This window comes from Marmota monax, unplaced genomic scaffold (genome assembly GCF_021218885.2).
Source record: "Marmota monax isolate L192 unplaced genomic scaffold, Marmota_monax_Labrador192_F-V1.1 WCK01_AAM20220418_F8-fsc00007, whole genome shotgun sequence".
In the NCBI taxonomy this organism is placed as follows: domain Eukaryota; kingdom Metazoa; phylum Chordata; class Mammalia; order Rodentia; family Sciuridae; genus Marmota; species Marmota monax.
Genome location: NW_026692781.1, coordinates 5695935 through 5720994, shown reverse-complemented (window position 1 = coordinate 5720994; position 25060 = coordinate 5695935). Strand labels below are relative to the sequence as shown.

The window sequence follows — 25060 nt, the reverse complement described above, 5'->3', positions numbered from 1 at the left end:
GCTTAGTGGTGGAAAGCTTGCCTAGCATGTGCAAGTCACTGGGTTCAATTCCCCATGATACACACACACACACACACACACAGAGAGAGAGAGAGAGAGGAGGAGAGAGAGGGAGGAGAGAGGAGAGAGAGAGAGGGGAGAATATCTTTGTTATGCTCTGCCTCTCCTTCCAGTGCCACATCAGGCCTGCCAAATGACAAATACGTTATCCACCCTTTGTTATAACTAACCTCATGTTTTCATAGAAAATCTCTTTCGTTCACTGAAATATGAAAGGGTGTGGTTTACAAGCCTGGCATTGCTTTGATTTTTAAAATTTTTGATCTCAGAGAAAGTGGTTTGAACTCATTTAGCACAATCATGAGAAATACTAGCCCTCTGTACCTTTAACACAGGACTCAAGAGTTCTAGGCTTCCTGGGAATGAGATGAGCCTCTGTGAAGGTCTAAAATTGCAGGCACATATTGATACTGTACAAGCTCTTAAGTCCACAGGAGTCTGGCGGTGCTCAAAGGAGAGCAATCAAAAACCTAAATTAATAATTATGTCAATAGATTTTCCTAAGGAAAGAAAAAATTATCTATGCCTGAGGCTACTAGGAAAAAAAAAGATTCCAAATAGGGAGGGAGAAGTAATAAAGTATCCAAAGGCCCAGTTTGATAGAGTTCACTTTTAAATGTGGAGAACAAATGTGGTGTCATGACCTTTTTTCTTCTAGCAGCCCATAAAACAGTGCGTATATATCTGTATATATGTTCACACATACACATGTATTTCTAATTTTTGTTAAGCACACATAAAATATACACACACACAAAGGACATTGGAATTAAATGACTTTGAATATATACCTATTATATATGAACATGTGTATGTACATAATTTGGACAATGGTTGCAATAAAAAAATTAACTATTGAAAGTGACAAGTTTGAGATATATTTTGACCAAGCTCATAAAAATGTAAATTCCCCAAGGTTTCATGTTTGAGAATATTGTTTTCCTTCCTGTACCTGTGTTAGTGTGAATTCAACAAAACACTCCTAAAAACCCAGGGTGTATACAGTTGCAAAGGCAGATGTAAAAAGTTATATCGACCCTTTCTGTTATAGTTGGTTGACATTACTTTTCTGTATCACAAAGTGGCCATTTAGCAAAAATGCCAAAATTCTTGCTTTGTTGGCATCAGACAAACTTGGCAAGAGAAGAAATCAACATACCCATTCATTTTCTTTAAATCCATCCAAATGCTTTTACTAGAGTGTTGTTTATACAAACTGCTAAATATTTAGGTAATCAATTGTCAAGGTAGCGGTTCCTGGAAGAATCATGCTCTATGAAGCTGCCAAGATATCTGATTTTGACATCAAAATTAATTTCACAAAATTTTAGATTTAGTTTAAGTCTGATTCAGATTTGATTCAGAGCCATCAGTAATGGAAGTTCATCAATTAAGGTTTCAGGACAGCTGAACCCCAAACTTTCACCATGTGCCCTTCATTCAGGGGGCAGATCCACTTTTGAATTAAGAACATTTCATCTCACAGAAAAGGAAAAATAACGAGCCATTTCTTTGGGTCACGTATCTCTGTTGCCATAAAAATAAAAGACATCAAAATTTTTTAGTAGCATACATAAGAGGCACCATTTTTGCTTTTATGTAAAGTATCAATTCCACATGTAATTGCTGAATATTTTCTAAATTAAGAGCCCATGTGGTGAGCGGGTGCACACAAAAAGATAATCAGAAAAATCTCAGCATTAAAATATAGTCTCCAAGTCAAAACACATAAATCACGTTGGCGACGCCCAGGCTGCTGTGAAAATTATTGCTCTCAGCCTCGTGTTTCTGTTGAGTCTGGTGCAGAGGAACTGCAAAGGACTAGGTCTGTGAACTTTAGGTCACAAGGTAAGGCAACCAGCACAAGTGGCTACAGGCCACAACGTAAGTCCAAACACAGGGGTAGAGATGTGCTTCAAATAGAGCCTTTACTAGAAGATGACTTGTATTCTAGTTCCTAGTTCTCAGTTCACTGGTTAGAAAACTCACTTACCCAAAGGAGCCACTTATCTAACTGAAGACAATAAAACCTTTTCTTCTTGAACAAACACTGTGTAATTTGTTGACTGATTCCCAACTCCAAGAGGTGTGACTACTTATTTCTTTCAGCTATAAATTTTTCTGATCCCCTGGTGTCTTAGTCTATTTTCTGTTGCTATAACAAAGTACTCGAGGCAGGGTAATATATAAAGATAGTTTATTTGGCTCATAGTCCTAGAGGCTGGGAAGTCTAAGTGTGGTGCCAGCTTCTGCTTGGCACCTGATAAGGTATCACATAGTGAGACAGAGAAAGAATTCTAAGCTTAGGAGTTGCTTTCTTTACTTATAAAGCTTCCTTTTCTTATAAAGTCACCACTGGGTCCCTCCCTTATAACTTTATCCATTTGTAATAACTTCCCATAAATTCTATCTCCAAATACATAGGAATTAGGGGATTAAGTTTCCAGCACATGAATACTAGAGGGACACACTCAAACTGTGGCACCTGGACTGTTCCATTGCCCACAAATGGTGCCCCTGTTGCTGGCTGGTTATCTCAGATGTTACAAGGGGGTTAGCCTGAGAAGTACCAGTGTGACTCCATATTCATTCCTAGAAAATCACAAAGGGGTGTACACTACTGAGGTGTTGTGGTTTGGTTGTGGTGGCCCCCAAAAGCTCAGGTGTGAGAGAATGCCAGAAGATTTGGAGGAGAAATGATTGGGTAATAGCTTTAACCTAATCAGTGGTTAATTCCCTGATGGGATTAATTGAAAGGTAACTGGAAGCAGGTGGGATGTGGTTGGAGAAAGTGGTTCACTGAGGGCTTGGCTATGGGATATATTTTTTGTATCTGGAGAGTGGAGACTCTCTCTCTCTCTTTGCTGATCACCATGTGAGCTGCTTCCCTCTGCCACACTCTTCCACCATGATGTTCTGCCTCACTTTGAGCCCCAAGGAATGGAGACGGCTTTCTGTGGACTAAGACCTCTGAAATTGTGAGCCCTCAAATAAACTTTTCCTCTTCTCCAGCTGTTCTGGTTGGGTCTTTTAATCAGAGCAGGGAAAAAGCTGACTAAAACGTGAACATTGCTCTGTGAGATCTCAGGCTCCATCCTGTAGGCAGGGCTCAGAGGTGATAGGACTCAGCCTCCCACAATGTTCTGGTTTTTCAGATGTGAGCCAGGGTAGAAACAGATATTCTTTTGGCCCCCCGCCCCCCCCCCATAAGAGAAACACAAGCTCAAGGGATTCCTGAAACAAAGAAGCACTAGGAATACATTATTCACCTGGGATACATTATTCAGGCTAGTAGAAATATTTGAAAATGGAGGACAGGTTAGAATTTATTTGTGTGACTTATTACCAGTTTTCTTCTTTGTGCATGTCCCTAGAGCAGTCATTTTCAACCTTGGCTATACATTAGAGTCATCTGGGAAACCTTAAAATAATCCCAATGGCCAGGCCACACCCCAGAACAATTACTCAGGGTCTCTGGAGGTGAGACCCAAGCAGATCAACTTTTTATTTTAATTTTATTTTTTTACAGCTCCCTTGGCAATTTCAATGTGCAGCCAGCCAAGGTAAAGAACCACAGCATGGAGGACTAATTTGTCAGTACTACAGACCTTGGTCTCAGGAGCTGAGTGCAGAAGGGTGGAAGCAGTTTCAGGTACGATAATTTGTTGAAAAGAGTTCTAGATATGTAGGGTAACGACCTAATGTCTGCTGAGAACTTATTTCAGTTTTCCTCCTAAGGGTCTGAATCAAAGGCAGAGATGGCCTAAAAATAGCAGCAGTTTGCCTGGCTGATGGCAAGGCTGGAGATTCTAAGCTGCCTTTTAAGCTTATTGCCTTCTCTCTTTAAAATACTGTAACTATCAAGAATCAAGTTACAGGTCAATAAAAGTTCTTTTTAATTATATTAACAAGCGGGAAAGGTCCAAACCAATGCCCACCCTGTGTGGGTATTCTCTGGTACTTACATAACCCTATTACCTGAAATCCAAGAAACCCTTTAATGGGGGAAAAAAATCTACCACCGCCACCAAAAGGGCACAGATGGTTGAAGAGAACTGAATTTCCTTAAAGGAACCACAAGTGATACATTTTCCACTTTAATTTATATCTGCCCTTCATCTCCACAGGCTCAATTAATAAAAGTTATGCATAAATCATATGAGAGACCATTAAATCAACCAGTTCACAGTGCTGACTAATTGGTAAATAAATACTTTATGAAAATGGTGACAGGTGTACAGATTCTGTTTTTCCCTTTTTAAAGCGGGGTGCGGGGATGGGAGGCAAGGAGTGAGGGGAAGCTAGATAAATAGCTTTAGTACAGATGCTTATAACTCATCCAATTCGATTTTAAAATATTTTTCTTTTTTTTTTGAGGGAGATAAGCTATAAACATAGAGCCCTACAGACAGACCACAATCCTGGATGAAAAGTTTAAAAATCAAATAAAAAATTCAGATTTATTTAATTAGCTAGATGCCTAGTAGCATGTATATAAGATTTTCTAAATCTGTGTGTTACCAGGTTTTTGTTTTGATCCATTAGTTTGGCATAACTTTAGGAAGAGGAGAAGAAAACAAGATGGGGACAGGAGAGGTCAAATCCCAGCTCTTTGCCAGGATACCTCAAAAATAGAAGAGGTCTTTTGTAAATTATTTTGATTGCTGAGAATTAGTTTTCTCCAAAGATTACTGCTATATATGAAAAACAACATCTTCAGGATAGAAAACTTATTTCTGCCTCCAACATCATCATGAAGTCAGCTGATCTGCAGGCCAGCTATGTGTGGGCAAGGTGCTAAACCTGTGTCCTCATCAAGAAATACGAATGGTACCTACTTACTAGGATGTTGTTAGGATTAAATACGATATTGTATAAAACAAAACAACAACAAAAAAATAATAATAACAACAAAAACCAACTTAACCCAGGTGCAGGAACAGAGTATGAAATATGTGTTATTATTGCTGTTATTTACTATGCATGGACAATTCTAGCCCCAGTATGGATTTTTCTACTGAGAAACACGATGCTAGTGTAAATGAGTCCCTTAGTGCAAAGGCTTGGGCTCACAGCTGCATTGAGACAAGTGGCCTCAGGCAAAATGGAAATTTAGAAAAACTATTCTCTGGCCTTGACCTGACATCCCCATCTCTCATGGAGACTTTGTGGCCAATGGAATGATGGAGACAAACTCAGAAATGAAAAAGTGTTCCCAAAGGCCCGGAGGAGAAGGCTCAGCCAGAAGAGGCCCAACCTCTGCCTAGAGAGCAGGTGAGGGAGGTTGGATCTCTTCCCTGAGCACCTGCTCTGCATCAGCACTCAGGTCAGAGGTGGAACTAGTGTAGGTCCCGGCTCTCAAGATGACTCAGTGTGTTAAGGGATGCAGGTGTGAGGCACACGTACATACACCCATACCCTTAAAAACATTAAAGTCCAATGGAGTTTTCTGAGGACACAGGCAGGGACTCAATGTGGCAGTAATCCAGGGACAGAAGTGACCAAAGCAGAGGCAAGGGGCACTCGGCTAGGTTCTGTGGTGTCTCTGAGCCCAGCTGCTGATTTTACACCCTTTGAAGTAACCTTGTTGGAAAGAATCTTATGCTCTCCAGAGAGGTCTCCTGAGGGGCTTCTGTGGGAGAGTGAAAGAACACCCCATTGTTTCTCTCCCCAGCCTCTAGGGGAGCAAGGCCACTGTGACAATTGTTTTTCTTAACCAATTAACAAAGGTTTAAATACTTAATGCCTGTTGCAGAGTACTTATTTCACTATTCAGGGGAACGAAGGAACCATAGTCCTGCTGGGATTTTTTTTTTTTTTTCACTTTGAAAGAAAAAGCAGGGGGGTGGGAGCCGAGGAAGGCAGGGGGCAAAGTGAGGGAGGGGAAATTAGGGGCCACTTAAGGAAATTGGGTTTCTTCCTGGGCTTGAGGGAGAGCAAGTACTTTCTGGGTACCAGTAGATTGAATGTATTTTAACACATTGTACATAGTCCCCAACATCTGTTTGTGTGGGGATTCTGGAGTCGGTACCACCCACAGCTAGTAGAGAAGCAGTGTTTGGAGTTTTCCACTGACTGAGGAGACACATAAGAGAGAAAGACATCCATTTGACTTTTGTTTGGAATCATTCAATAAACATTGGTTTCCACCCGTGAGCAAGGAGCCTGACAAGGATTCTTTGCTTGTCCAAATTTAGGCTTCCGATCCTTCTACGAGGCCCATTTGTGTACTTCCTTTAAAAAAATCCAGTTAAAGGAAAAGAACCCTGATAAGTCAGTTTAGCCAGACCCTCTCATCCTGACATCTGCCCTGGTTTCTCATCTTCAGATGATTTCTGATCATCTGACCTGTCTTGTGCCAGAATCCTCTTAGGTTGGTTTGGCCAGAATCCCCCTCACCCCTGATATTTCCCCTTAGTAATTTCCATCCGTTGACCCTATGCAGCTCCTTGGCTATAAATTCTCACTCACCTATGCTGTATTCAGGGTGGAGCCCTTTCTCTCTCTCCCTCATTGCAAGACCCTGTTGCAGTGGTATCTATATCTATTGTGATAATCCCGAATAAAGTCTTATTTACCATGCTCTAACAAGTATCATTGAATATATTTACTTTAACAAGTTCTATTAAGGTGTCATGGAAAATGCCCTTAGTATGAGATCCAAAATCCTTAGCCTGTTGGTAGTTCTGTCCCTTGCCTATCTTCCTAAGCATATGGTACACTATATATCAGGCAGATGGACTTCTACTTCCTTGTGTATTCCCTACTGGCTTTTTTCTTATAGCTTCTGGACCTATCCCTCAACCTGGAACACACTTCCCACTATAAAGAATAAGAATAATTTCCAATCATCCTTCAAGTCTTCATTATAATAGAGCTTCATTATGATTTTCCTAGGACACTCGTCCTGAGTCCTGGGATCAGGCTATGTTCTCTTGCTATATGTTCCTGTAGCAATCTAAACTTCCCCTTTTAAGCCACTCCTTTCATGATTACCATGGCTTAAAAGCCTCTCCTCATTTCATGAGAGCAGAGACTATTTCTATCTCATTTACAAATTATGTCTCAAATAGCCTAATACTTCATGTCTAACATATAATATTTGTTTCCTTTTTAGTTTTTAGAATGATCTCAGTCTATAATGTATCCTATAGTAGGAGGGCACTCTATTGTCCTATAATAGACACCACTGAATAGCTCTGTGTGCATATGAAAGTACCCAAAATTTAAACCAAACAACACACACACCCCTCAAACCAAGATTGGCCAGTTTTTGATTTTCCTAATACTGAATATCATGTGGGTTTAAATCTCTAGTCATGTTAATTGCTACTGTTGCAGATATTTAGCTCCTATCCCTGAGAAGGAGTAAAAAAAAAAATCACAGTCTCTGAGTACTTGCTACTGGTTACACTATATAGCTTGTTATCCTTTGAATATGAGGTATTCCTCACAAGCTCCTGTGTCAATGCAGGAATATTCTGAGGTAAAATGATGAGAAATGCAAGCTAATTAGTCCATCCTAATTTGAATGGACTAACTGGGTGGTAACTGTAGGCAGGTGGAGGAGGTGGATTGCCCCTTCCTGTCTCTCTGCTTTCTGGCCTCCGTGTTCCTCCACCACACCCTTCCACCAATGGACCGTGATGGACTGAACTTCTGAAACTATGAGCCAAAATAAGCTTTTCCCCCTCTAAGTTGTTTTGTTTTTTTTTTTTTGAGGGGGGGTATTTTGTTCACAGTGATACAGAGCTGACTAATACATAGATCAAGCTTACTTTTTATTTTTCAGTTTTTCCTGCATAGATAAATTATTCAAGGTGTTATAACTAAGTGAAGTAGTAACACTAGCTTTGGCAGAAAGAAAGCACCAGAGTGAAAGAGAACCCAAGAGCTCTGCCCGCCAAGGTTCTGCAGACAAACTTCTGTAAAATATTTACTGAAGTCTCTGATGCTAAAGAACTGTGCTGAGCTCTGAGGAGAAACTATGGAAATCATTCATAAGTAAAATTCAGAAGGGTCTAAAAAATACATTTTGATTCAGTAGAATTTATTTCAGAATGTAAAGGATGGTTCAACTTTTTTTAAAAAGTCTACTGATTCTGGGTATGGTAGCCATGCCTGTAGTTCCAGCGACTCAAGAAGGAGGAGGATTGCAAGTTCAAGGCCAGCCTCAGCAACTTAGTGAGAACCTGTGTCAAAGTAAAATAAAAAGGGCTGGGAATGTAGCTCAGTAGTACAGTGTCCCTGGATTCCATCTCCAGTATCACAAAATACCTAAAAAAGAAAGGGTAGAGGAACAGACTGGCATCTAACCTCCCTTGACAGTCTGCTTCCCTCTCTGGGTTCAGACCTCCACCTGCTAAGGTCTTCTATGAGGAAATCCTACTTCCTGTAAAGTAGGTTCCACATACTAAAGCTCGCTCAAGTCCTCATCAATAATCAAGGCCTTATAACTGTGCCCAGGGTCCCCAAAACTGGTGCCACAGCTCTAATATGCAGAGAAAGGGAGGTCTGGCCATTCCTGGAAAGTTCCAGAACTCCTTGTAGGAAAGTCAGATGACTCACTCTGCTCAATAGATAAAAAAGGGCAGCAATCTCATAGGGAAATACAAAAGTACAAACAGTGAGAGATAGATGGAAACGTAGAAATATATGTTTTAAAAAAGTCTACTAATGTATAAATACCAATATGCCACACTACTGGAAAGTTAAAGAAAAAAACCATAAGGTCTAAAGTAAAACTTTAGTCCTGTGGTTCATTCATCTAAATAGATGCAGAAATACTTCTGACAATATATAATCTCTTAAGAATTATCAAACAAGAAATAGAAGATAACATACTTTATCTTATAAAATTAATTTGTTGAAGCTTTACAAGAAAAAAATCATACTTAATGGTGAAACTTTAAAGTCTCTTTTTTAAAAAAAATAAGATCAGGAGCTGAATAGCCATTCTCATTAATTTTGCTTATATTCAATGATGTATTGATACTTCTAGACAATGTGATAAAGCAAGAAATAAGAAGAGCATAATTGGAAATAAAGAAATACATATTTCTATGTAACAGTATGATAGGCTATATAGGAAATCTGAGACAATCTACAATGAAACTAAGAGTCTAGAAAGTTGATGTTAAAAAAAATCAACATACAATAATGGGCATGGTGGTGCATGCCTACAATCCCAGTGACCTGGGAGGCTGAAGCACAAGAATGGCAAACTTGAAGCCAGTCTCAGCAGCTTAGTGAGGCCTAAGTAACTTAGCAAGACCCTGTCTCAAAATACAAAAATAGAAAGGGGTGGGGTTGTAACTCATGGGTATAAACAGTAAAGCATCCCTGGGTTCAATCCCCAGTATATATATAAAAAAAAAACATACAAAACCCAATAATGTTTCTATATCCCAGCAATGACCAATTTAAATATATAATAAAAAACCATTTATAATAACACTAGAAAATGTAAGCAGAGTAACTAGTCTCCAAGGTGATCCCCAATGATGCTCCTACCCCCACCACCTTCTTGGCATTGGAGTACTTCTGTACTTGGAGTACTTCTGTACTCCTCTCCTATATTTGATAAGACTGATATGTGTAATCAATGGGATCACAGAAATAACTGTGTGTGGTTTACAAGGTTGGGTCATATAAAATATTATGGCTTAGGTCTCTCTCTTGATCTTGTGGGTAGAAGCAGCCACCATGTTAGGAGGACACTGCAGCAACCTGAAGCAGAGGCCCACAGGGTGAAGAACTGAGGCCTCTTGCCAACGGCTAGTTAGAAACTGAGACTTCCTTCCAATAGCTGTATTGGAATTGGGTCCCCTGGCTGTAGTTGGGCCTTCAGATGACTGCAGACCTGGTTGTCTCAGGAAGGATCCCAAGCTAGGATCACACAGCTCAGCTACTTCTGAACTTCTGGCCCTTAGAAACTGAGAAATAATAAATGTCTGTTTTGCTTAACCATGAAGTTTTGGGGGTGGTATTGCAGCAATAAAATAAATAACTTTAACAGAAATTAATAAAGAAGATTTATGAAAGACATAAGAAAAACATTTAAAAAACATTAACAATTTAAACTACACATCTAGGGCAAAATTCAAACCTACTTCCTATGTAACTTGATGAGCGAATCCTAAAATTCATATGGAAGGTCACAAGAGCAGGGATATTGAGGGAAAAAAAAATGAAAAATGCCACATATGTGGAAAGGGATGAGATTTGTTTTCCAGATATAAAATTTATTATGCAGCTACTATAATTAAGACAGTGTGGCATTGGCACAGAGATAGACAGACAAATCAATGGAATATAATGAAAAGGAAGTCCAGTAATAGATTAGGAATCTTCATTCATGTGGTGGGCAGAATAAGGCCACTTCCCTCTTCCCTGGAAAGACATTCACATCCTCGCCCTTTGGATCTATGAGTATGTTAGGTTACACAGTGAAGGGGAATTGATGTTCCAGATGGAATGTCTGTTGCCAGTCATCTGACTTAACCTTAGAATATGGAGCCTTTCCTGGAGGGTGGTGGGCCCAATGTAACCCAGCTGGGACCAATGGAATCAATGGGTCCTTAAAATAGGAAGTGGAGGTAGAAGTTGGTGTTGAAAATACAGCCTCGGGAGAAGGACTTGGAATACCGTTGCTGGTTTTGAAGATGGAGCCAAGGAATGCAGGAGGCATCTAGAACCTGGAGAAAGCAAAGAAATGATTCTCTGCTGGGGCTTCTGGAAGGAACACAGCCCTAAAATCACCTTTTTGGACATTTCAGATTTCTGACCTCAAGAATTATAACATAGGGGTGTTAGTGTTAAGGTTCTGGGTTCAATTCTCAGCACCAGAGGAAGGGGTATGTGAGGAGGAGAATTGTCGTAAATCTGTGTTGCTTTTAGCTACTAGGTTAGTGGTCATTTGTTACAGCAGCAATCGGAAACTAGAACAATCTACAATAGAGATGGTTTACAAATCAGGAGGGAAAGGATGCAATAAGCAGAGTACAACCAATCGGTTATCCATAGAAAAAAAAAGAAAATTAGATTTTATATATATATAAAGATATATATATATATATATATATAAAGATATATATAATATATGAAGAAATTATATATATGAAGAAATTCAAATAGTTAGCATGTTATAAAGTATTTATCTCTCTTATCACTTTTTTTTTGCTATGTCATTATGTTTCTGACTCTTTTTTTTTTTTTAAATCTGAATATTCCAGGAGTTGGTGAGGACACAGAGAAAAAAAAGGCTCTTAATCTGCAGGTGAGGGTACAAATTCTTATTGTCTTTGTAGAGAGCAATATTCTGAACAGTGGAAGGTGTACATTCTAGTGGCTGAGCAATTCCTTTCTAGGAGGTACATACCCTAGAAATCTCTTGCCTTTATATACGAGGAAGCAAGTACAAGAACCTCATTTGTTTATTTTAAATAACTTTTTTAGTTGTTGATAGACCTTTATTTTATTTTGTTTATTTATATGTGGTGCTGGGAATCGAACGCAATGCCTCACATATGAGGCAATTGCTCTACTGCTGAGCTACAACCCAGCCCCTCAGCATCATTTATAATACTGAAAATCTTAAACAACCTATATGTCAATGGAAAAGCAGAATTGTGTTGTGCTCTTACAGTTGATGAGCAAGTTCTACTTGCATCAAAATGGATAAATATTGAAAACATTTTAAGGAAAAAACCCCAAATCTACAGAATGACAAATACATTCTGCATCTGTACAAAGTTTTAAAACATAATGTTTGTGCTTTCATGTATGTAGGGTTTTGCAGGACCGAAGCTTATACGATTTGAGGGACTCTTTAAGAAAGAGAATATATAGCTATAAATTGGGTGCAAATGTGAATATTAATTTTGAATAAGAAAAAAATCACAACACATTATAAATTAAAGCTGACAAATGCCACAAAAAATAAAATCCAGAAAAACAATGTAATACTCTGATTAATGATTAGACATACCTTTATAACACCATGTTCTTACATTTGTTGGCTGCATTCCTTTTGATTCCAGTGTTGTAATAAACTTTTCTAAAGAGAGTTAAAGGAGACTTCTCTCTTTTATCTAGCATGATTAATCAAGAAAATGGGAAAATGGGTCTTTAGAAAAGAACCTTTAAGCATCAAAACTCTGTAACTTCTGCCCTTCTTGCACTAAAAGGTTGTTTGTCTGACCTCTCAGGGCAGCCCGGGCTGTAGGCTCTGAGCAAGGAGCACATCCTTCTCGAATGGTTGAGCATGGGAATCGAGGCACAGAGCATCTACCAGGGGTAGTTCTCCTTAGCTACTGGAAGGTTGTGGAGGTAGTGCTGGCAGTGCCTGGGCCACCCACTCCAGACCTGGAGCTGTCCCCCAACTGGAGTGGCACTTGAGGCTCCTTCCCGGCCACTGGCTCTGCAGCTTCTGAGCCATGCAGCCCAAGATTCCTTATCTTCAGGAAAAACTGGCTCCACCAACACTTTTAGTAAAAGTAAATACAAGGGAATGAAAAGAGAATTCAGGACAGTGATTACTACAGGGATCAGAGAAGAACAGGGTTGGGACAAGTTAAGATGGGATTTTAACAGGTTAAGATGGGATTTAGAATTTTCAAATTTTTTTGTGTATATGATATATATATATATATATATATATATATATATATATATATATATATATATGTGAGGGATCTAATTTTCTTTTTTTTCCTCTCTGGATAATTGATTGGTCCCACTCTGCTTATTGTATCCTTTCCCTCCTGATCTGTAAACCATCTCTATTGTAGATTGTTCTAGTTTCTGAGTGCTGCTGCAACAAATGACCACTAACTTAGTAGCTAAAAGCAACACAGATTTATGACAATCCTCCCCCCACCCCTTGTGCTGGGGATTGAACCCAGAACCTTAAAACTAACACCCCTATGTTATAATTCTTGAGGTCAGAAATCTGAAATGTCCAATTTAAAATGTAAAATTTTAATTTTAAAATTTGTGGGTAATTTTTGTATTTTTTCTTTTCTTCTGGGTTATTGAAATATTTTATCATTATTTTGTAAAATAAAAACAAAGTCTAACTGAGAGCACTTGGTCCGTGTCAAAAGGTCTCATCCAAAGAAGTATATTGTTTACAGAACATGAATCTTTACATGTGGTGAATCTGATTCCCCAGTTCTTTGCTGGCCATAGTTTTTCCATTTTACTAGTTATAGAACCAAGAAGTATATTTTTATTACCTTTATATGAATAGTTGCTTCTATAGTGACGTGTTCCACAACCATACTTTGAAATTAAATCCAATTCATGACTTTTACTTTGCCTGGGATCTAGAGACTAATTAAAACATGGATTTCTTAAAAACAATAACTTGTTGATCCCTACAGTGTATAGAATTTTGGTAACCAACTCATTTCTCTAAGAAAATGCTGAGCATTTTTGAGCAACTGCTAAAAAGCTAAGCTTGGGTGAGGGGCTTAGGCCCGCCACGTAAGGCTGCCACCGGCTGGAAATGGCAGGATTCCTGAGGGCTCTGCTCACACAGAACACAGTATCTACTCATCTCAGCAAGGTTCACACATAAACTAGGTGTTAGCTCAGAGAAATCATTGCAAATTGTGGATAATAGAATGAATATATTAACAGCCTAGGATACTTAACACACTTTTAACAAAGCGTAAATTATGCAAAATGCAAATTTGAGCAGTAGTTAAGAGTGCCCATGTGTTTATCTTAGGATGATTTTAAAATATTTCACCAGAAAGCAAACACTAAGTTTCTAATACCTCTTCCCTGGGAACTACTTTTGATATTATTTTAAAACAAAGATTCTTCACAGCTGCTCAGGAGAGGGGGATACTTCTAATATGGAACAGCTGCTTGGTTTTAAGTCCAGGTCATCCCTAAAACTACTTCAGCACCAGGGATAAAATCATAATTAATGTGCCTTGTCCCCCTTTTGTCTACCCCTGCCTCTTCCCTCCAAACAACCCTCCTTAAGTTTCATGTCCTCAGACATCACAATGCCCAGAGCCTTGGTCTGCCACTGGGCGTCTGTGGGAGCCCTGTTTCCCTCAGGCCGACAGCTCTTCTGAGTTGTGGAATGAGCCTATGCCCCTCCTACTTCTTCCTAATTTAACCCTGAAGGTTAACAACTGGGGACCAATAAAGTCAAAATGGTGTTTATTTATACAACCTTGTTTAGAAAGGGTTTGGGCATACTATTATATTTATTTCCAAAATATTAAACAGGTAAAACATACATGCATGGGCAGACACACACACGTACACATACACACATAGTCTCACATCCCCTGAATTTCTAGAACACTTTGCAGTTTAAGCAAAATCTTTCCTCTTCACATTTAATATTTGGAAGTGCTTGAGGTCAGAGGAAAACACTTTCATTAGGCGTTTGATGTTGGGAAGGAGCTCCAGGCAGTGCAAGACAAGTTGGCTTCCATTTTAGGAGCTCCTCGGGATGTGGGAAGAACAACTAATGAAATGTTTCCCTGGTTAAAGTCATGGGAAAATGAATCTTCTAAAGTGGGAGGTATTCTATTTTAAAGTGCACAGTAAGATTAAACACTACCCCACAGCTAGAATACTCTAAAGGGAAGTAGGGACCCACCAGCTCCTCCAAGGAATTTATATACTTGAAATCATCAACCAAAGGCTCATCAATGGAATTGCTGAGTCACAGATTACTAGAGTTTATTCCTAAAGCAAGAGACCAAAGAAACCCAGCTTTCATGTGTGAGATACCAAGGAAAATGAAAATAAAAACAGGTATTTTTCTAATATAGATGTCTTCCAATTCTAACCAGTTAGCCCATATCTAGCTACCCATCAACCTAGGGGTTACTGGGTACATTCTACCAGCATTCATCTGCCAGGTAGGTAACAGGTACTATAATAAGGCCCACTGGGCAGGCAGATGGGTAGCTTCAGACTTTGCCCCCAAGGAGATTCAAGTCGAAGGTAAAAATATATTTTCAGGAAAGTGATAAATCAAAGATAATGGGTTTACTCTGAAATTTTATTGGTTTGAATAATTAAAATAGTTTTATATAGAATTTTTGCTCTTTGTTCCCATAGTTTTGAGTTCTACTGAAGTGAAGGTCTTGGTATTCAAGAGAAGAATGCTTCCAACAGGGGACACAACAATGGTTGCATGAATTAGAAAACAGATTGCCAGTTGGCATTTTGGGGCTCTTCATGCTACTGAACCAAGAGGCAAAGAAAAGAGATTGCTCTACAGGACGTATTGATCCCTATCAGCTAGGAACTGGACTTACACAATGGTAGAAAAGAGGAGTGTCTGCAACCCAGAAGATTCTCTGGGTATCTCTCAACACTTGTAAGTTTAATAGTAAAAGTTAATGAAAACTACAACAGCAGAAATATGCAGAACCACTGAAGAATCAGATCCTTATGAGGTTTGGGTTGCCTTGTCAGGAAAAGCATCTCAGCCAGCTGAGGTTCTTGCTGAGAGATCATAGAGTATGGAATAAGGAAACCATAACCATCAACTTTATGGCTTTGTGACCATTTCATTTCCACTCACAAGGATTACAGCAGCTATGCATGTTTTCTTCTTGCTTTTTAAAAAAATGCACAAGCATGTATACACAAGCACACTAACTTCTTTATTCTTCCATTCTTGTCCTAATGTTATTATTACTATTACTCTCAGCTTCACACTCTGTGATGATGGAATAGGATCTCGCAAATCCTTTATCTCCTTTGCCGCATGACACCCTGTTAGACTCTGTCAACAGGGGGAGCTAGGGAGAGACTGCAAGGCAGCATAGGGAAGGAGGGGCTGCTGCATCTTTTATATGTCACATGAAGCAGGTCTTCATCCTTACAGCAACAGGTGATTATAGCAGTAGCAGTGTTCCCACACTATGAGAACCAGCCACATTGGTCCCCTCAGATCACTTGTTGGACAGTGACATTACTGAGAAGTCTGGGTTTCAATTTTATAAGGCCCCTTTCAAGGCTACAAGCTAACAATCACATCTTTTTGTTCTTTAAGTTTTAGGAGTGGTAGACACTTCTTAAAGTGTGTCTCTGGGACACTGCTCTGTCTCCCTTTTGCCCTTTCAATTGTTTTTTTTTTGGGGGGGGGGCGGTAACTGGGGATTGAACTCTGGGGCACTGAAACACTGAGCCACATCCCCAGCCCAACATTGTATTTTATTTAGAGACAGGGTCTCACTGAGTTGCTTAGTGCCTTGCTTTTACTGAGGCTGGCTTTGAACTTGCAATCCTCCTGCCTCAGCCTCCAGAGCTGCTGGGATTATAGGTCTGTGCCACCATACCCAGCTCAATTGTTTAATATTGATTAACAGTTAAAGAATTATTAAAATCTTGCCAGGTATGGGGTGCATGCCTGAAATCCCAGCATCTTGGGAGGCTGAAGTAGAAGGATTGTTCAAAGTCAGCTTCAGCAATAAAAAGGGCTGGGGATGTGGCTCAGTGGTTAAGCACTCCTGAGTTCAATCCCTGGTACCAAAAACCAAAACAAAAAAAGAATTGTTAAATTCTCTCTGTGAAAATAATCGGCATGGTTTCTGTTTCTTGATTTGGGTCTTGACTGATAAAATGAACACTTGTCTTCCCACTACCCATCTTACTCCTTCCACAGTGTATAGCATTCATGCATTTGAAGAGATCGAGTCCACCCGCAGATCCAGAGATGGATCTTGGTAGGCCTAAGTCAGGGTAACTCCATTCCTTTTCTTACAAGGGATTGGTTCAGATGACCCAGGCATCATTGAAATGGCCCACAGCATCCCCCTGGCTGGAAGGCTTGATTAAGGGAGGTCTAATTCAGTTCTGAGACATGGAAGCTCCAGCTCCTTATGAACAGTGTTTTGCTTAGATATAAAGCCTAGAACTGCTCCAGCCATTTAGCCACTAAATGGGGAACCAAAATGAGGGTGAAGCTAATCCTCCAGGATGACAGAGTTGTGGGAATTGTAAAGGACAGAGTGTGAAGTCCTGATGAAGTCATGCCTCATGTACTCAGGACATTGCAATTAAGTGAGTCAATAAATCTTCTTTATTGTTTTAGCTGGTTTGGGTTAGGTGTGCAATTACTTGCCAGCAAAAGACTTACAATAAAGTCACCAAACTTATTATAAAGGCCATGCTGTTTTATATTAAGAGACAGCATTATTGTACACCTAAATTAAACAGTCATGGAACATTGATGGGGTTCAGGACACACTCTCTCAAAATATGGCACGTGGTGTTTGGAAACAGCAGAAGCAGGAAGGTCTCTCTGGCCTTCTCTGCCATTTTCCCCTGAAGCAGAACATGAAAGAATTCTCTGACCTTCCCTTGAAATAGATGCCTAGACCAGGAGAAAAGGAGCTAAAGACTCGGAGACACAGAGAAGCATCTTAAACAGGCCTTGCTAAGTTCCTCCAGCTTATTGCCATTAGATCACACACATTTTTGTCCAATCATGCTTTTCTATAACTGTCCACTTCTTCATTAGACCTAGCATAAAACACACAGGTTTTCCTGTTTCTTTGGTTCTTCGTTAAGAAGGCTCTGTGTCACCTAAAAATCTATATTAAATAAATTTATTACTTTCTCTGGGTAATGTGTCTTTTGTTATAGGGGCCTCAGGCCATGAGCATGGCAACAGGTGAGGACCAGGTCCTACCTTTCCTCCCCTACAATGCATCTCCCATGTGAGGTGTGCACCATGAGGATGGGGAAAGGACTAGTTCCTTCACTTTGGACCCTTCAGCTAGATTCACCTTTTACACAGTTTCTCCTCTGCACCTTGAAAATGCCAGAATCCTTTATCTGAATAGGAACAGTTTTCCTAAATTTGTTCTTTGCAATCATAAGGATACAGGCATCTGTCTGTTTTTACATTTTTCAATTGGTAGTTTTAATATCCTGAAAATATGAATTCAGGTCCATCTAGCACACATTAAGTTCAGATTAATCAGGGCTTGTACGCGACTTGACTTCCCTCAACTTTACCTTGCCCTCCTTATGCTGGCAGGGGGTAGGCCAGGCAGGAGCAATGGACTGGTGGGTGGACTGTTTTATATCCAAAGACCCTCACAGAGGCTGCCTCTGCCCCTTCTCCAATTGAATGGCGTGAATGTCCATGCTTTTCTCCTTTGATTTTGTAGCAAGGAACAAAGAGACCAATAACAAAAATCCCTTCTCACGTTTGTAGATTTTTTCAAAATAATTTACACAGATGGTTTAAATTGGATACCCAGCCCCCTGGGACATAGGCAAGGGAGGTATGGCCATTTAGTGACACTCCCAGAGGGTTAGGGCTGTCACTGTCCCCAGAGCAGTCTAGCAATGTGATGTTAACATAATTATTAATACTCAGTAGATGTTGGCTAATGAAGAAAAGTGAAAGACGAGAGCTTGCCAGCAGAGTGACTTTCCAACATTGCTGGGGCTGTAGAGCCGAGGTACAGCACTTAGGACAGGAGGTAAGAATTTGTGACTCCCGTTCCTGTGCTCTTTCCCTGATATAAAGCTGCAGGGGGAGGCTGTGAGAGGAGACTCGAAGGTCCTGGAAGGCACCAGGGAGCAGGGACGTTTGCCGGGAGGGGGCTGCTGAGGGACAGTTTGCCACCTAACCACGCCTTCACATGTAGACTCTTCCTTTCAAAGCTGACTATCCCGCCATTTTTCTCCCCTTCCAGCCACACAAGGGGACCCTCTCTAGGCTTCTGGTGTTTTCATACATGAGCCTAAGGAAATTTGCTGTGGGGACCCAAAGAAGGGAACCATGAATGGAAGGGAACATATAAAATAGAATTAATTTGGAGCTAAAAAAAAAAAAAAGAAAGAAAAGGTGAGCTCTGAGGATCCTATGTGTATGTAATGAAGCCCAGGGAGAACGTGACAAGGGCACTGGACAGAGAATTGGGGGCACTGGGGCTGGCTGGGACTCTGTCCCTATGGGGGTGATTTGGGGGTAAGTCACTTGTTTTGAAGTTTTCATTTCCTTTTGTAAAACAAAGCATTAGACTTTTTAGAGATCTGGAAAGACCATTCCAGCTGTGAGACCCCAGGTGGCAATGGGCGTGGTCAAAAGGGACTTTCTACTCAAAACCTGCCCTGGTCCTGCCATTTACTGTTTTTTAGACAAGCTTAGTATTTTCTTTCTGTTTTTAAAGAATATAATGTGTATGAGAAAAAAATGTAGAAAATATAGGTAAGCATATTAAGGAAGAAAATAAGGACTGCTCATTCCTATCATCCAGAGTTTACTGATTATTTCAGTTTATTTCTGATCAGGGGTTGACAGACAACTATATAACTTTTTTTTTTTTCATAGAGCCTATGATCTGGAAATGGTTTTTACATTTTTAAATGGTTGAAAAAAAATAATAATATTTGTGGCCCATAAAAAATTACCTAAATTAAAAGTTCAGTGTGTATCAATAAAGTTTTATTGATACACACTATATTGATATAGTTTTAGTTTTTGGAACACAGTCATGCTTATTTATTTACATGCTACCTGTGCCTCTTTACCCTCCAGGGGCAGAGTGGAATAATGGCACCAGAAACCTCAGGGCCACAAAGCCCAAACTACTGATACCGGATTCCTTACTGAAAATTTTTGCTAACCCTGATAAAATAAATAAAAATGTGTATGTATGAAAAATTACATTATATATTTTTTATTCTGCTTTTTTCTCTTAACATTTAAGTACAAACACTTGATGGTAACTGTAAATTTTTTTTAAAAATTATGCTTCTTTTTTTAAATTTTTAATATTTATTTTTTAGTATTTGGCGGACACAACATCTTTGTTTGTATGTGGTGCTGAGGATCGAACCCGGGCCGCACGCATGCCAGGCAAGCGCGCTACCACTTGAGCCACATCCCCAGCCCAAAAAAATTATGCTTCAATAGTGCCCTAATGTTATGTCCTTTAAGATGTGTTATAACTTAAACATTCTTCTTTTGTTGGTTACTTGGTTTATTAAAAGTTTCTTAGAAATGCTGCAAAAATGCTTAGGGATAAATATTTATATATTTGGTTATTTCTTAAGATTCCTAGAAGTGAGATAATATCAGAAAGTATATGAACAGCTATAGATACACGAAACATACTGCACCAATTTGCACACCCATTATTCGTAGTGAATGACAGTATTCATCTCCCTGTACCCATCTGAACAATTATAATTAAGGGATGGGGAGGGGAAGGAGAGAAGGAAGAGAGGGAGAAGGAGAAGGAGACTAAGATTGAGACTGATTAAGTGCATGTTCATTTGCTTCTATGAGTGTATTTCCTTTTCAATGAAATGGGGGTAAGAGTTCTAGGAACTAAGTGATTTTGGGCTGGGGGATGTAACTCAGTGGTGGAGGACTTGCTCAAGGTGCATGCTCAAGGTGCTGGGTTTGATCCTCAGTACTGCAAAATAAATAAATAATAAAACAGCAGGTTTGCTCTGAGTATCAAAAAAAAGATATAAAAGCACCTCTTGACTATTACAGTATAGTAACTGTGCTCATAATTATCCTGATTCTGTAAAAGTACACGTTCTCCCTCTCTGTGTGAATATGTGTGTGTGTGCTTGTGTGTGTGTGTGTGTGTGTTTATGTGTGGTGTGTGTGTATATATCAGCCAGTTCTCACCCCTGTAGGGGAAAAATCCAGTTGTACTGTAACTGTCCTTTTTACAAGAGAATCAGGTCTTAACTTCACAAAGAGTATTTCACCCTTGAGTTACATTCTTAAAATTAGATCCATGTGTTTCTTTTAATTAGTATTTGATACAGTATTAATATTCTTATTTATCTTCTACATGCCATATGGATTAGATTCTCATTACCTTTGATCTTAATACTTTTAAAATATGTAAATCAGCAGACACCCTCTTTAAAGCAGTGTTTGCATCCCTGTCTATTATTGCCTTGGGCAAAAGGAAAATATCTGCATTGCAAAAAATCCCCCAAATGTGTGGAAATCCTGAAAACCATATATTACACTGGTCAATCTCAACAAATAAAATAATGGCCAGCTGCAAATAAAGCCAATTAGAATGCAGTATTTCTTAAACCTGACAGAGGTTCAGTGGGGCCCACTATGCCTGCAAAATAATGTGCCCATGTAGTGTCATAGGCACATTTTTGGGCAAAACTAGCTAAGACTTTGTGATCCACTCAACTTGTGTAAATAGGATACATTAAGCTTTTCTGATTGGTGAATGCCAACAATTCAGATGAAATGCTTCAGTGGTGGGAGCAGGGTGTGTGTGTATGGTGGGCTGGAGGAGGGGTGTCTTTTTTATTTACTTTGAGCTGGTGCAAGTCATTGTGCATTCTTGTTCCTTAGCTTTCTTGCCTATAAAATGGGTAGATTAAGCAGGTGATATTGTAGTTCCAAGCACCAATAAGAAAGAATAACGAGAACACCTTTTTAAGGAACTTTAAGTATTAACTGGGATTTTAGGTTAATAATCAACTCAGGAGTGAATAGGGAAGGAAAAGAGCAGCTATGATTGATTGATAAAAATTAATCTTAAACTTATATGTTCTAATTACAACCCAATTCTTAGAAGTGAGATAATATCAGAAAGTATATGAACAGCTATAGATACACTAAAAATACTGTACCAATTTGCACATCCATTATAAAAACTCTATTCTCTTTTTCTTAAAAAAAAATGTATTGTGAAATTTGTTATTAGCATTATCTTTTTACCTCTTAATTTGAAATTCTTCAAGTTTGTTCTGGACTAGTCATTCCCTCCCCTTAGAGCTTTTCCAATAATGGTACAAAATATTTAGGAAAATTTTTAGTCAATTAAAGTAGTATTTGCATGCCACTAAATGCCACAATTACCCTTCTTATTTATAAGAGTACTTGTCTTTTGTCAGTTATTCATTCTACTTTGGAAAATAAACAGCTACCCAGACTTTCCAACGGGGTTAACAGCCATCTTTGGACCATAGGAAGGCTTATGCTCTTACACCCACCTATGGTTCTTTTTGGGAGAATTCATTTTTAATTCATCATAAAGGTAGCCACTCTACTGTCTTCTTGTGCTTTGACTCACAAGCACCCTACATCCTATTCGTTACTAGATTCTATGCAGTCTGATTTTAAATTCAGTTAAACTTGCTGACACAACATAGAATAGAGAGTGTCCCTTGGAAGCAGTCCAATTTCTAGAATAACAGAATTCTCCCATGGAGAGATTACATGTACTTAAAATATATGTATATGTATTTTAAAAAGATATATATGTGTGTGTGTGTATGTGTGTGTATATGTGTGTGTTTGTGTGTGTGTGTGTATACACAAATATATTTATTATTGGAGCCCTACCCCAATTACTAAAACAGAGACAAACTATAAGGCCCAGCTAAAATATCAAGCACAGGAAATTGGAGTTTATATGACAGATTACTGAAGTGATAAGAGGTTCAGGAATACCCAGAGGAAAAACAGTCATGACATAGGTTATTTCTCATAATAGATTGGACTAGAATAAATGAGAAACCAGGTATAGATTTGTAACACACGTTTGCATTGTGAATTTGTTTCTCAAATTAAGTGAAATATATTTGTATATATATTTTTTGTTGTTGAAATCATTTCAAAAAAAGGAGAGCCCAGCAGAACACCTGCCACATTGAACAAGACGTGCATCTCATCCATAGGGGCCAGCCTTAGCCTTGAAGATGGGGCTGTGCAGTTGGCAGAAGGAGGAGCTGCTGACCTTAGGCCACCTCCTCCGCCCAACCACTGATATTTCAATCAGCACATTGAAAGGCTAACCCTCGTTTTCACACTTATTGCTCTAGGATCATTTCATCATAATTCTCACAGCTATCATGGAGACTCAGGGCCTTAAAAAGTTGTTGAGAAGACATTGTTTTTCTGAATTCTGTTTAGGGAGAGCTCAAGTCAGAAACACTAGCATCTCATTCTAGATTCCTGCCTCTGCCCTTCCCACCAGACATCAGTCCCCACGTCCAGCATGCCCCACTTTTATCCTCTGGCCTGGACTGGAGTGATGACCTCTCTGCCAATCTCATCTCTAGTTTTGCCTCTATCATTCCTACTCTCCACAAGGAATTCAGAGGTCACTGTCTAGATGAGCATGTCATTCCTCTGCTTAATATCTTCAAGGGCTTTCCATAATGTTCAGGACAGATGGCAGTCCAGCTTGGCACACAAGGCCCTTCCTGATCTGACATCCCTTACCATTTCAGCTTATCTTCTACTCAGAGCTCCAACACTACAAACTCCCAGTCCTCTAATCCTTTTTTTTAAAAAAATTATTATTAGTTGTTCAAAACATTACATAGTTTTTGACATAACATATTTCACACTTTGATTCAAGTGGGTTATGAACTCCCATTTTTACCCCGTATACAGATTGCAGAATCACATCGGTTACAAATCCACGTTTTTACAAATTGCCATACTAGTGTCTGTTGTATTCTGTTGCCTTTCCTATCCTCTACTATCCCCCCTCCCCTCCCTCCAGTCCTCTAATCCTGTAAGAACCATCATAGACCCATCTTCTCCTGAAAGTTTTCCCTAAGTCCTGAGTCCACATTAAATGTCCTTATGTTGGGCTCCCATTTGATCTTGTGTATAACAACATAATAACAATCATCCTACCTGAGGACAGGTACAGAACCATATTCACATTTCTATTTCAGTGTCATATATCATAGCAAATAACAAATGAATGTCTATTCAAGGAATAAAAAAAGAACCACTTTAGTTGCTATTGCTCAAAAACATCCACTAATATCTCCTACTCCTTCAGAAATCACTCATTGCTAGGTAAAAGCCAGCAAGTCTGATGAATTAAATCTACATAAATGCTGTATAACTCAGGAAACATAAGTTTTGTTAACAGTGTGCTTTTAGGAAGTAATTCTTAAATTACCAAGAGAGACTATTATTGAGTCTTTTAGAATGATGGAATAGATTCATTTATCTCATAAAGAATGAATCCCATTGTGCTGGTTAGCTTTCTGTCACTGTAACAAAATACCTGAGAATAACTTACAAAGATAAAAGGTTTATTTTGGATCACAGTTTTGAAGGTCTGTGGCTGGGCAGGCCCATTGCTTTGAGCCTCTGTGGTAGGTAAGCCATATGGAAATGGCAGGGAGTGTGTGGCAGAGCAAACTGCTCACTTCATTGTCAGGGGACAAAAGAGAAAGAGGAAAGGACTGGTGTCCTATAATCACCTTCAGCATACCTCTAATGACCTAAGGACTTTTCACTAAGTCCCATCTCCTAAGAGTTCTACCATTTCTCCACTAGCACCACCCAGGGTACCAAGTCTTTAACACAGAGGACCTCTGGGGTATACTTATCTAAACCAGGGCACCTACCTTTATTTCTACACCACAAAAGCAACAATGATAGCAAGAGGGCCAAGGAAAAGGCCAGAGGAATTGCAAAGGCTCTGCCTAACATTTGCAGATGGGGTTGCTGGGGTCACATTAATTGGTAGAATAAGTATTTTGATATTTGTGCAATTGAAAATAACCTGGAGATCAGAAACACACTGAGAAAAAGTTCAGCCAAATCCAAAAACAAGAGTGGAATAATCTACAAATGGCCATTTTCCAAGAACAAATAATCAGAATGGTTATTTGCTAAATAAAATCAGCCCTCTGGGTCTTACAATGATCAAGGAAAACCATCCAAAAGCAGGGTTAGGTGTCTAATACCACTGAGAAGAGTAGCATGTGTTTGCATGGAAAATAACAACACAGTGGTCCAGAGCCCAGGCTATGGAGCAAGGGAAGCCTGGGTTGAATCTCACCTTGACACTTTCTGGCTAGATAAGTGTGGACAATGCGAAATAGAGATATTTTGTTCACAAAGATCCAATATATATAAAAAAAAAAACATTAATTATATGTCTTGTAACATAACACTAACTTAAGAGAAGGACCTAAATAAAAAGTAGACCAAACAGCCCAACCCCATCCAACCCTGATGATGATT

At 39.2% G+C, this 25060-nt stretch overlaps 1 protein-coding gene and 1 long non-coding RNA gene across 3 annotated transcripts in view; one reads left to right on the top strand and one right to left on the bottom strand.

The window, feature by feature from the left end:
• The window catches only part of LOC131424266 (uncharacterized), a 77977-nt gene extending 61815 nt beyond the window's left edge, over positions 1–16162 (top strand). The window contains exons 3-5 of the long non-coding RNA XR_009227003.1: positions 3590–3712; positions 11295–11338; positions 15157–16162. This is a non-coding gene — a long non-coding RNA (uncharacterized LOC131424266). The remainder of the gene's footprint in view (positions 1–3589; positions 3713–11294; positions 11339–15156) is intronic.
• Positions 1–25060, bottom strand: part of Myo3b (myosin IIIB) — a 430473-nt gene that overhangs the window by 68081 nt on the left and 337332 nt on the right. The gene's annotated exons all lie outside the window — the stretch shown is intronic.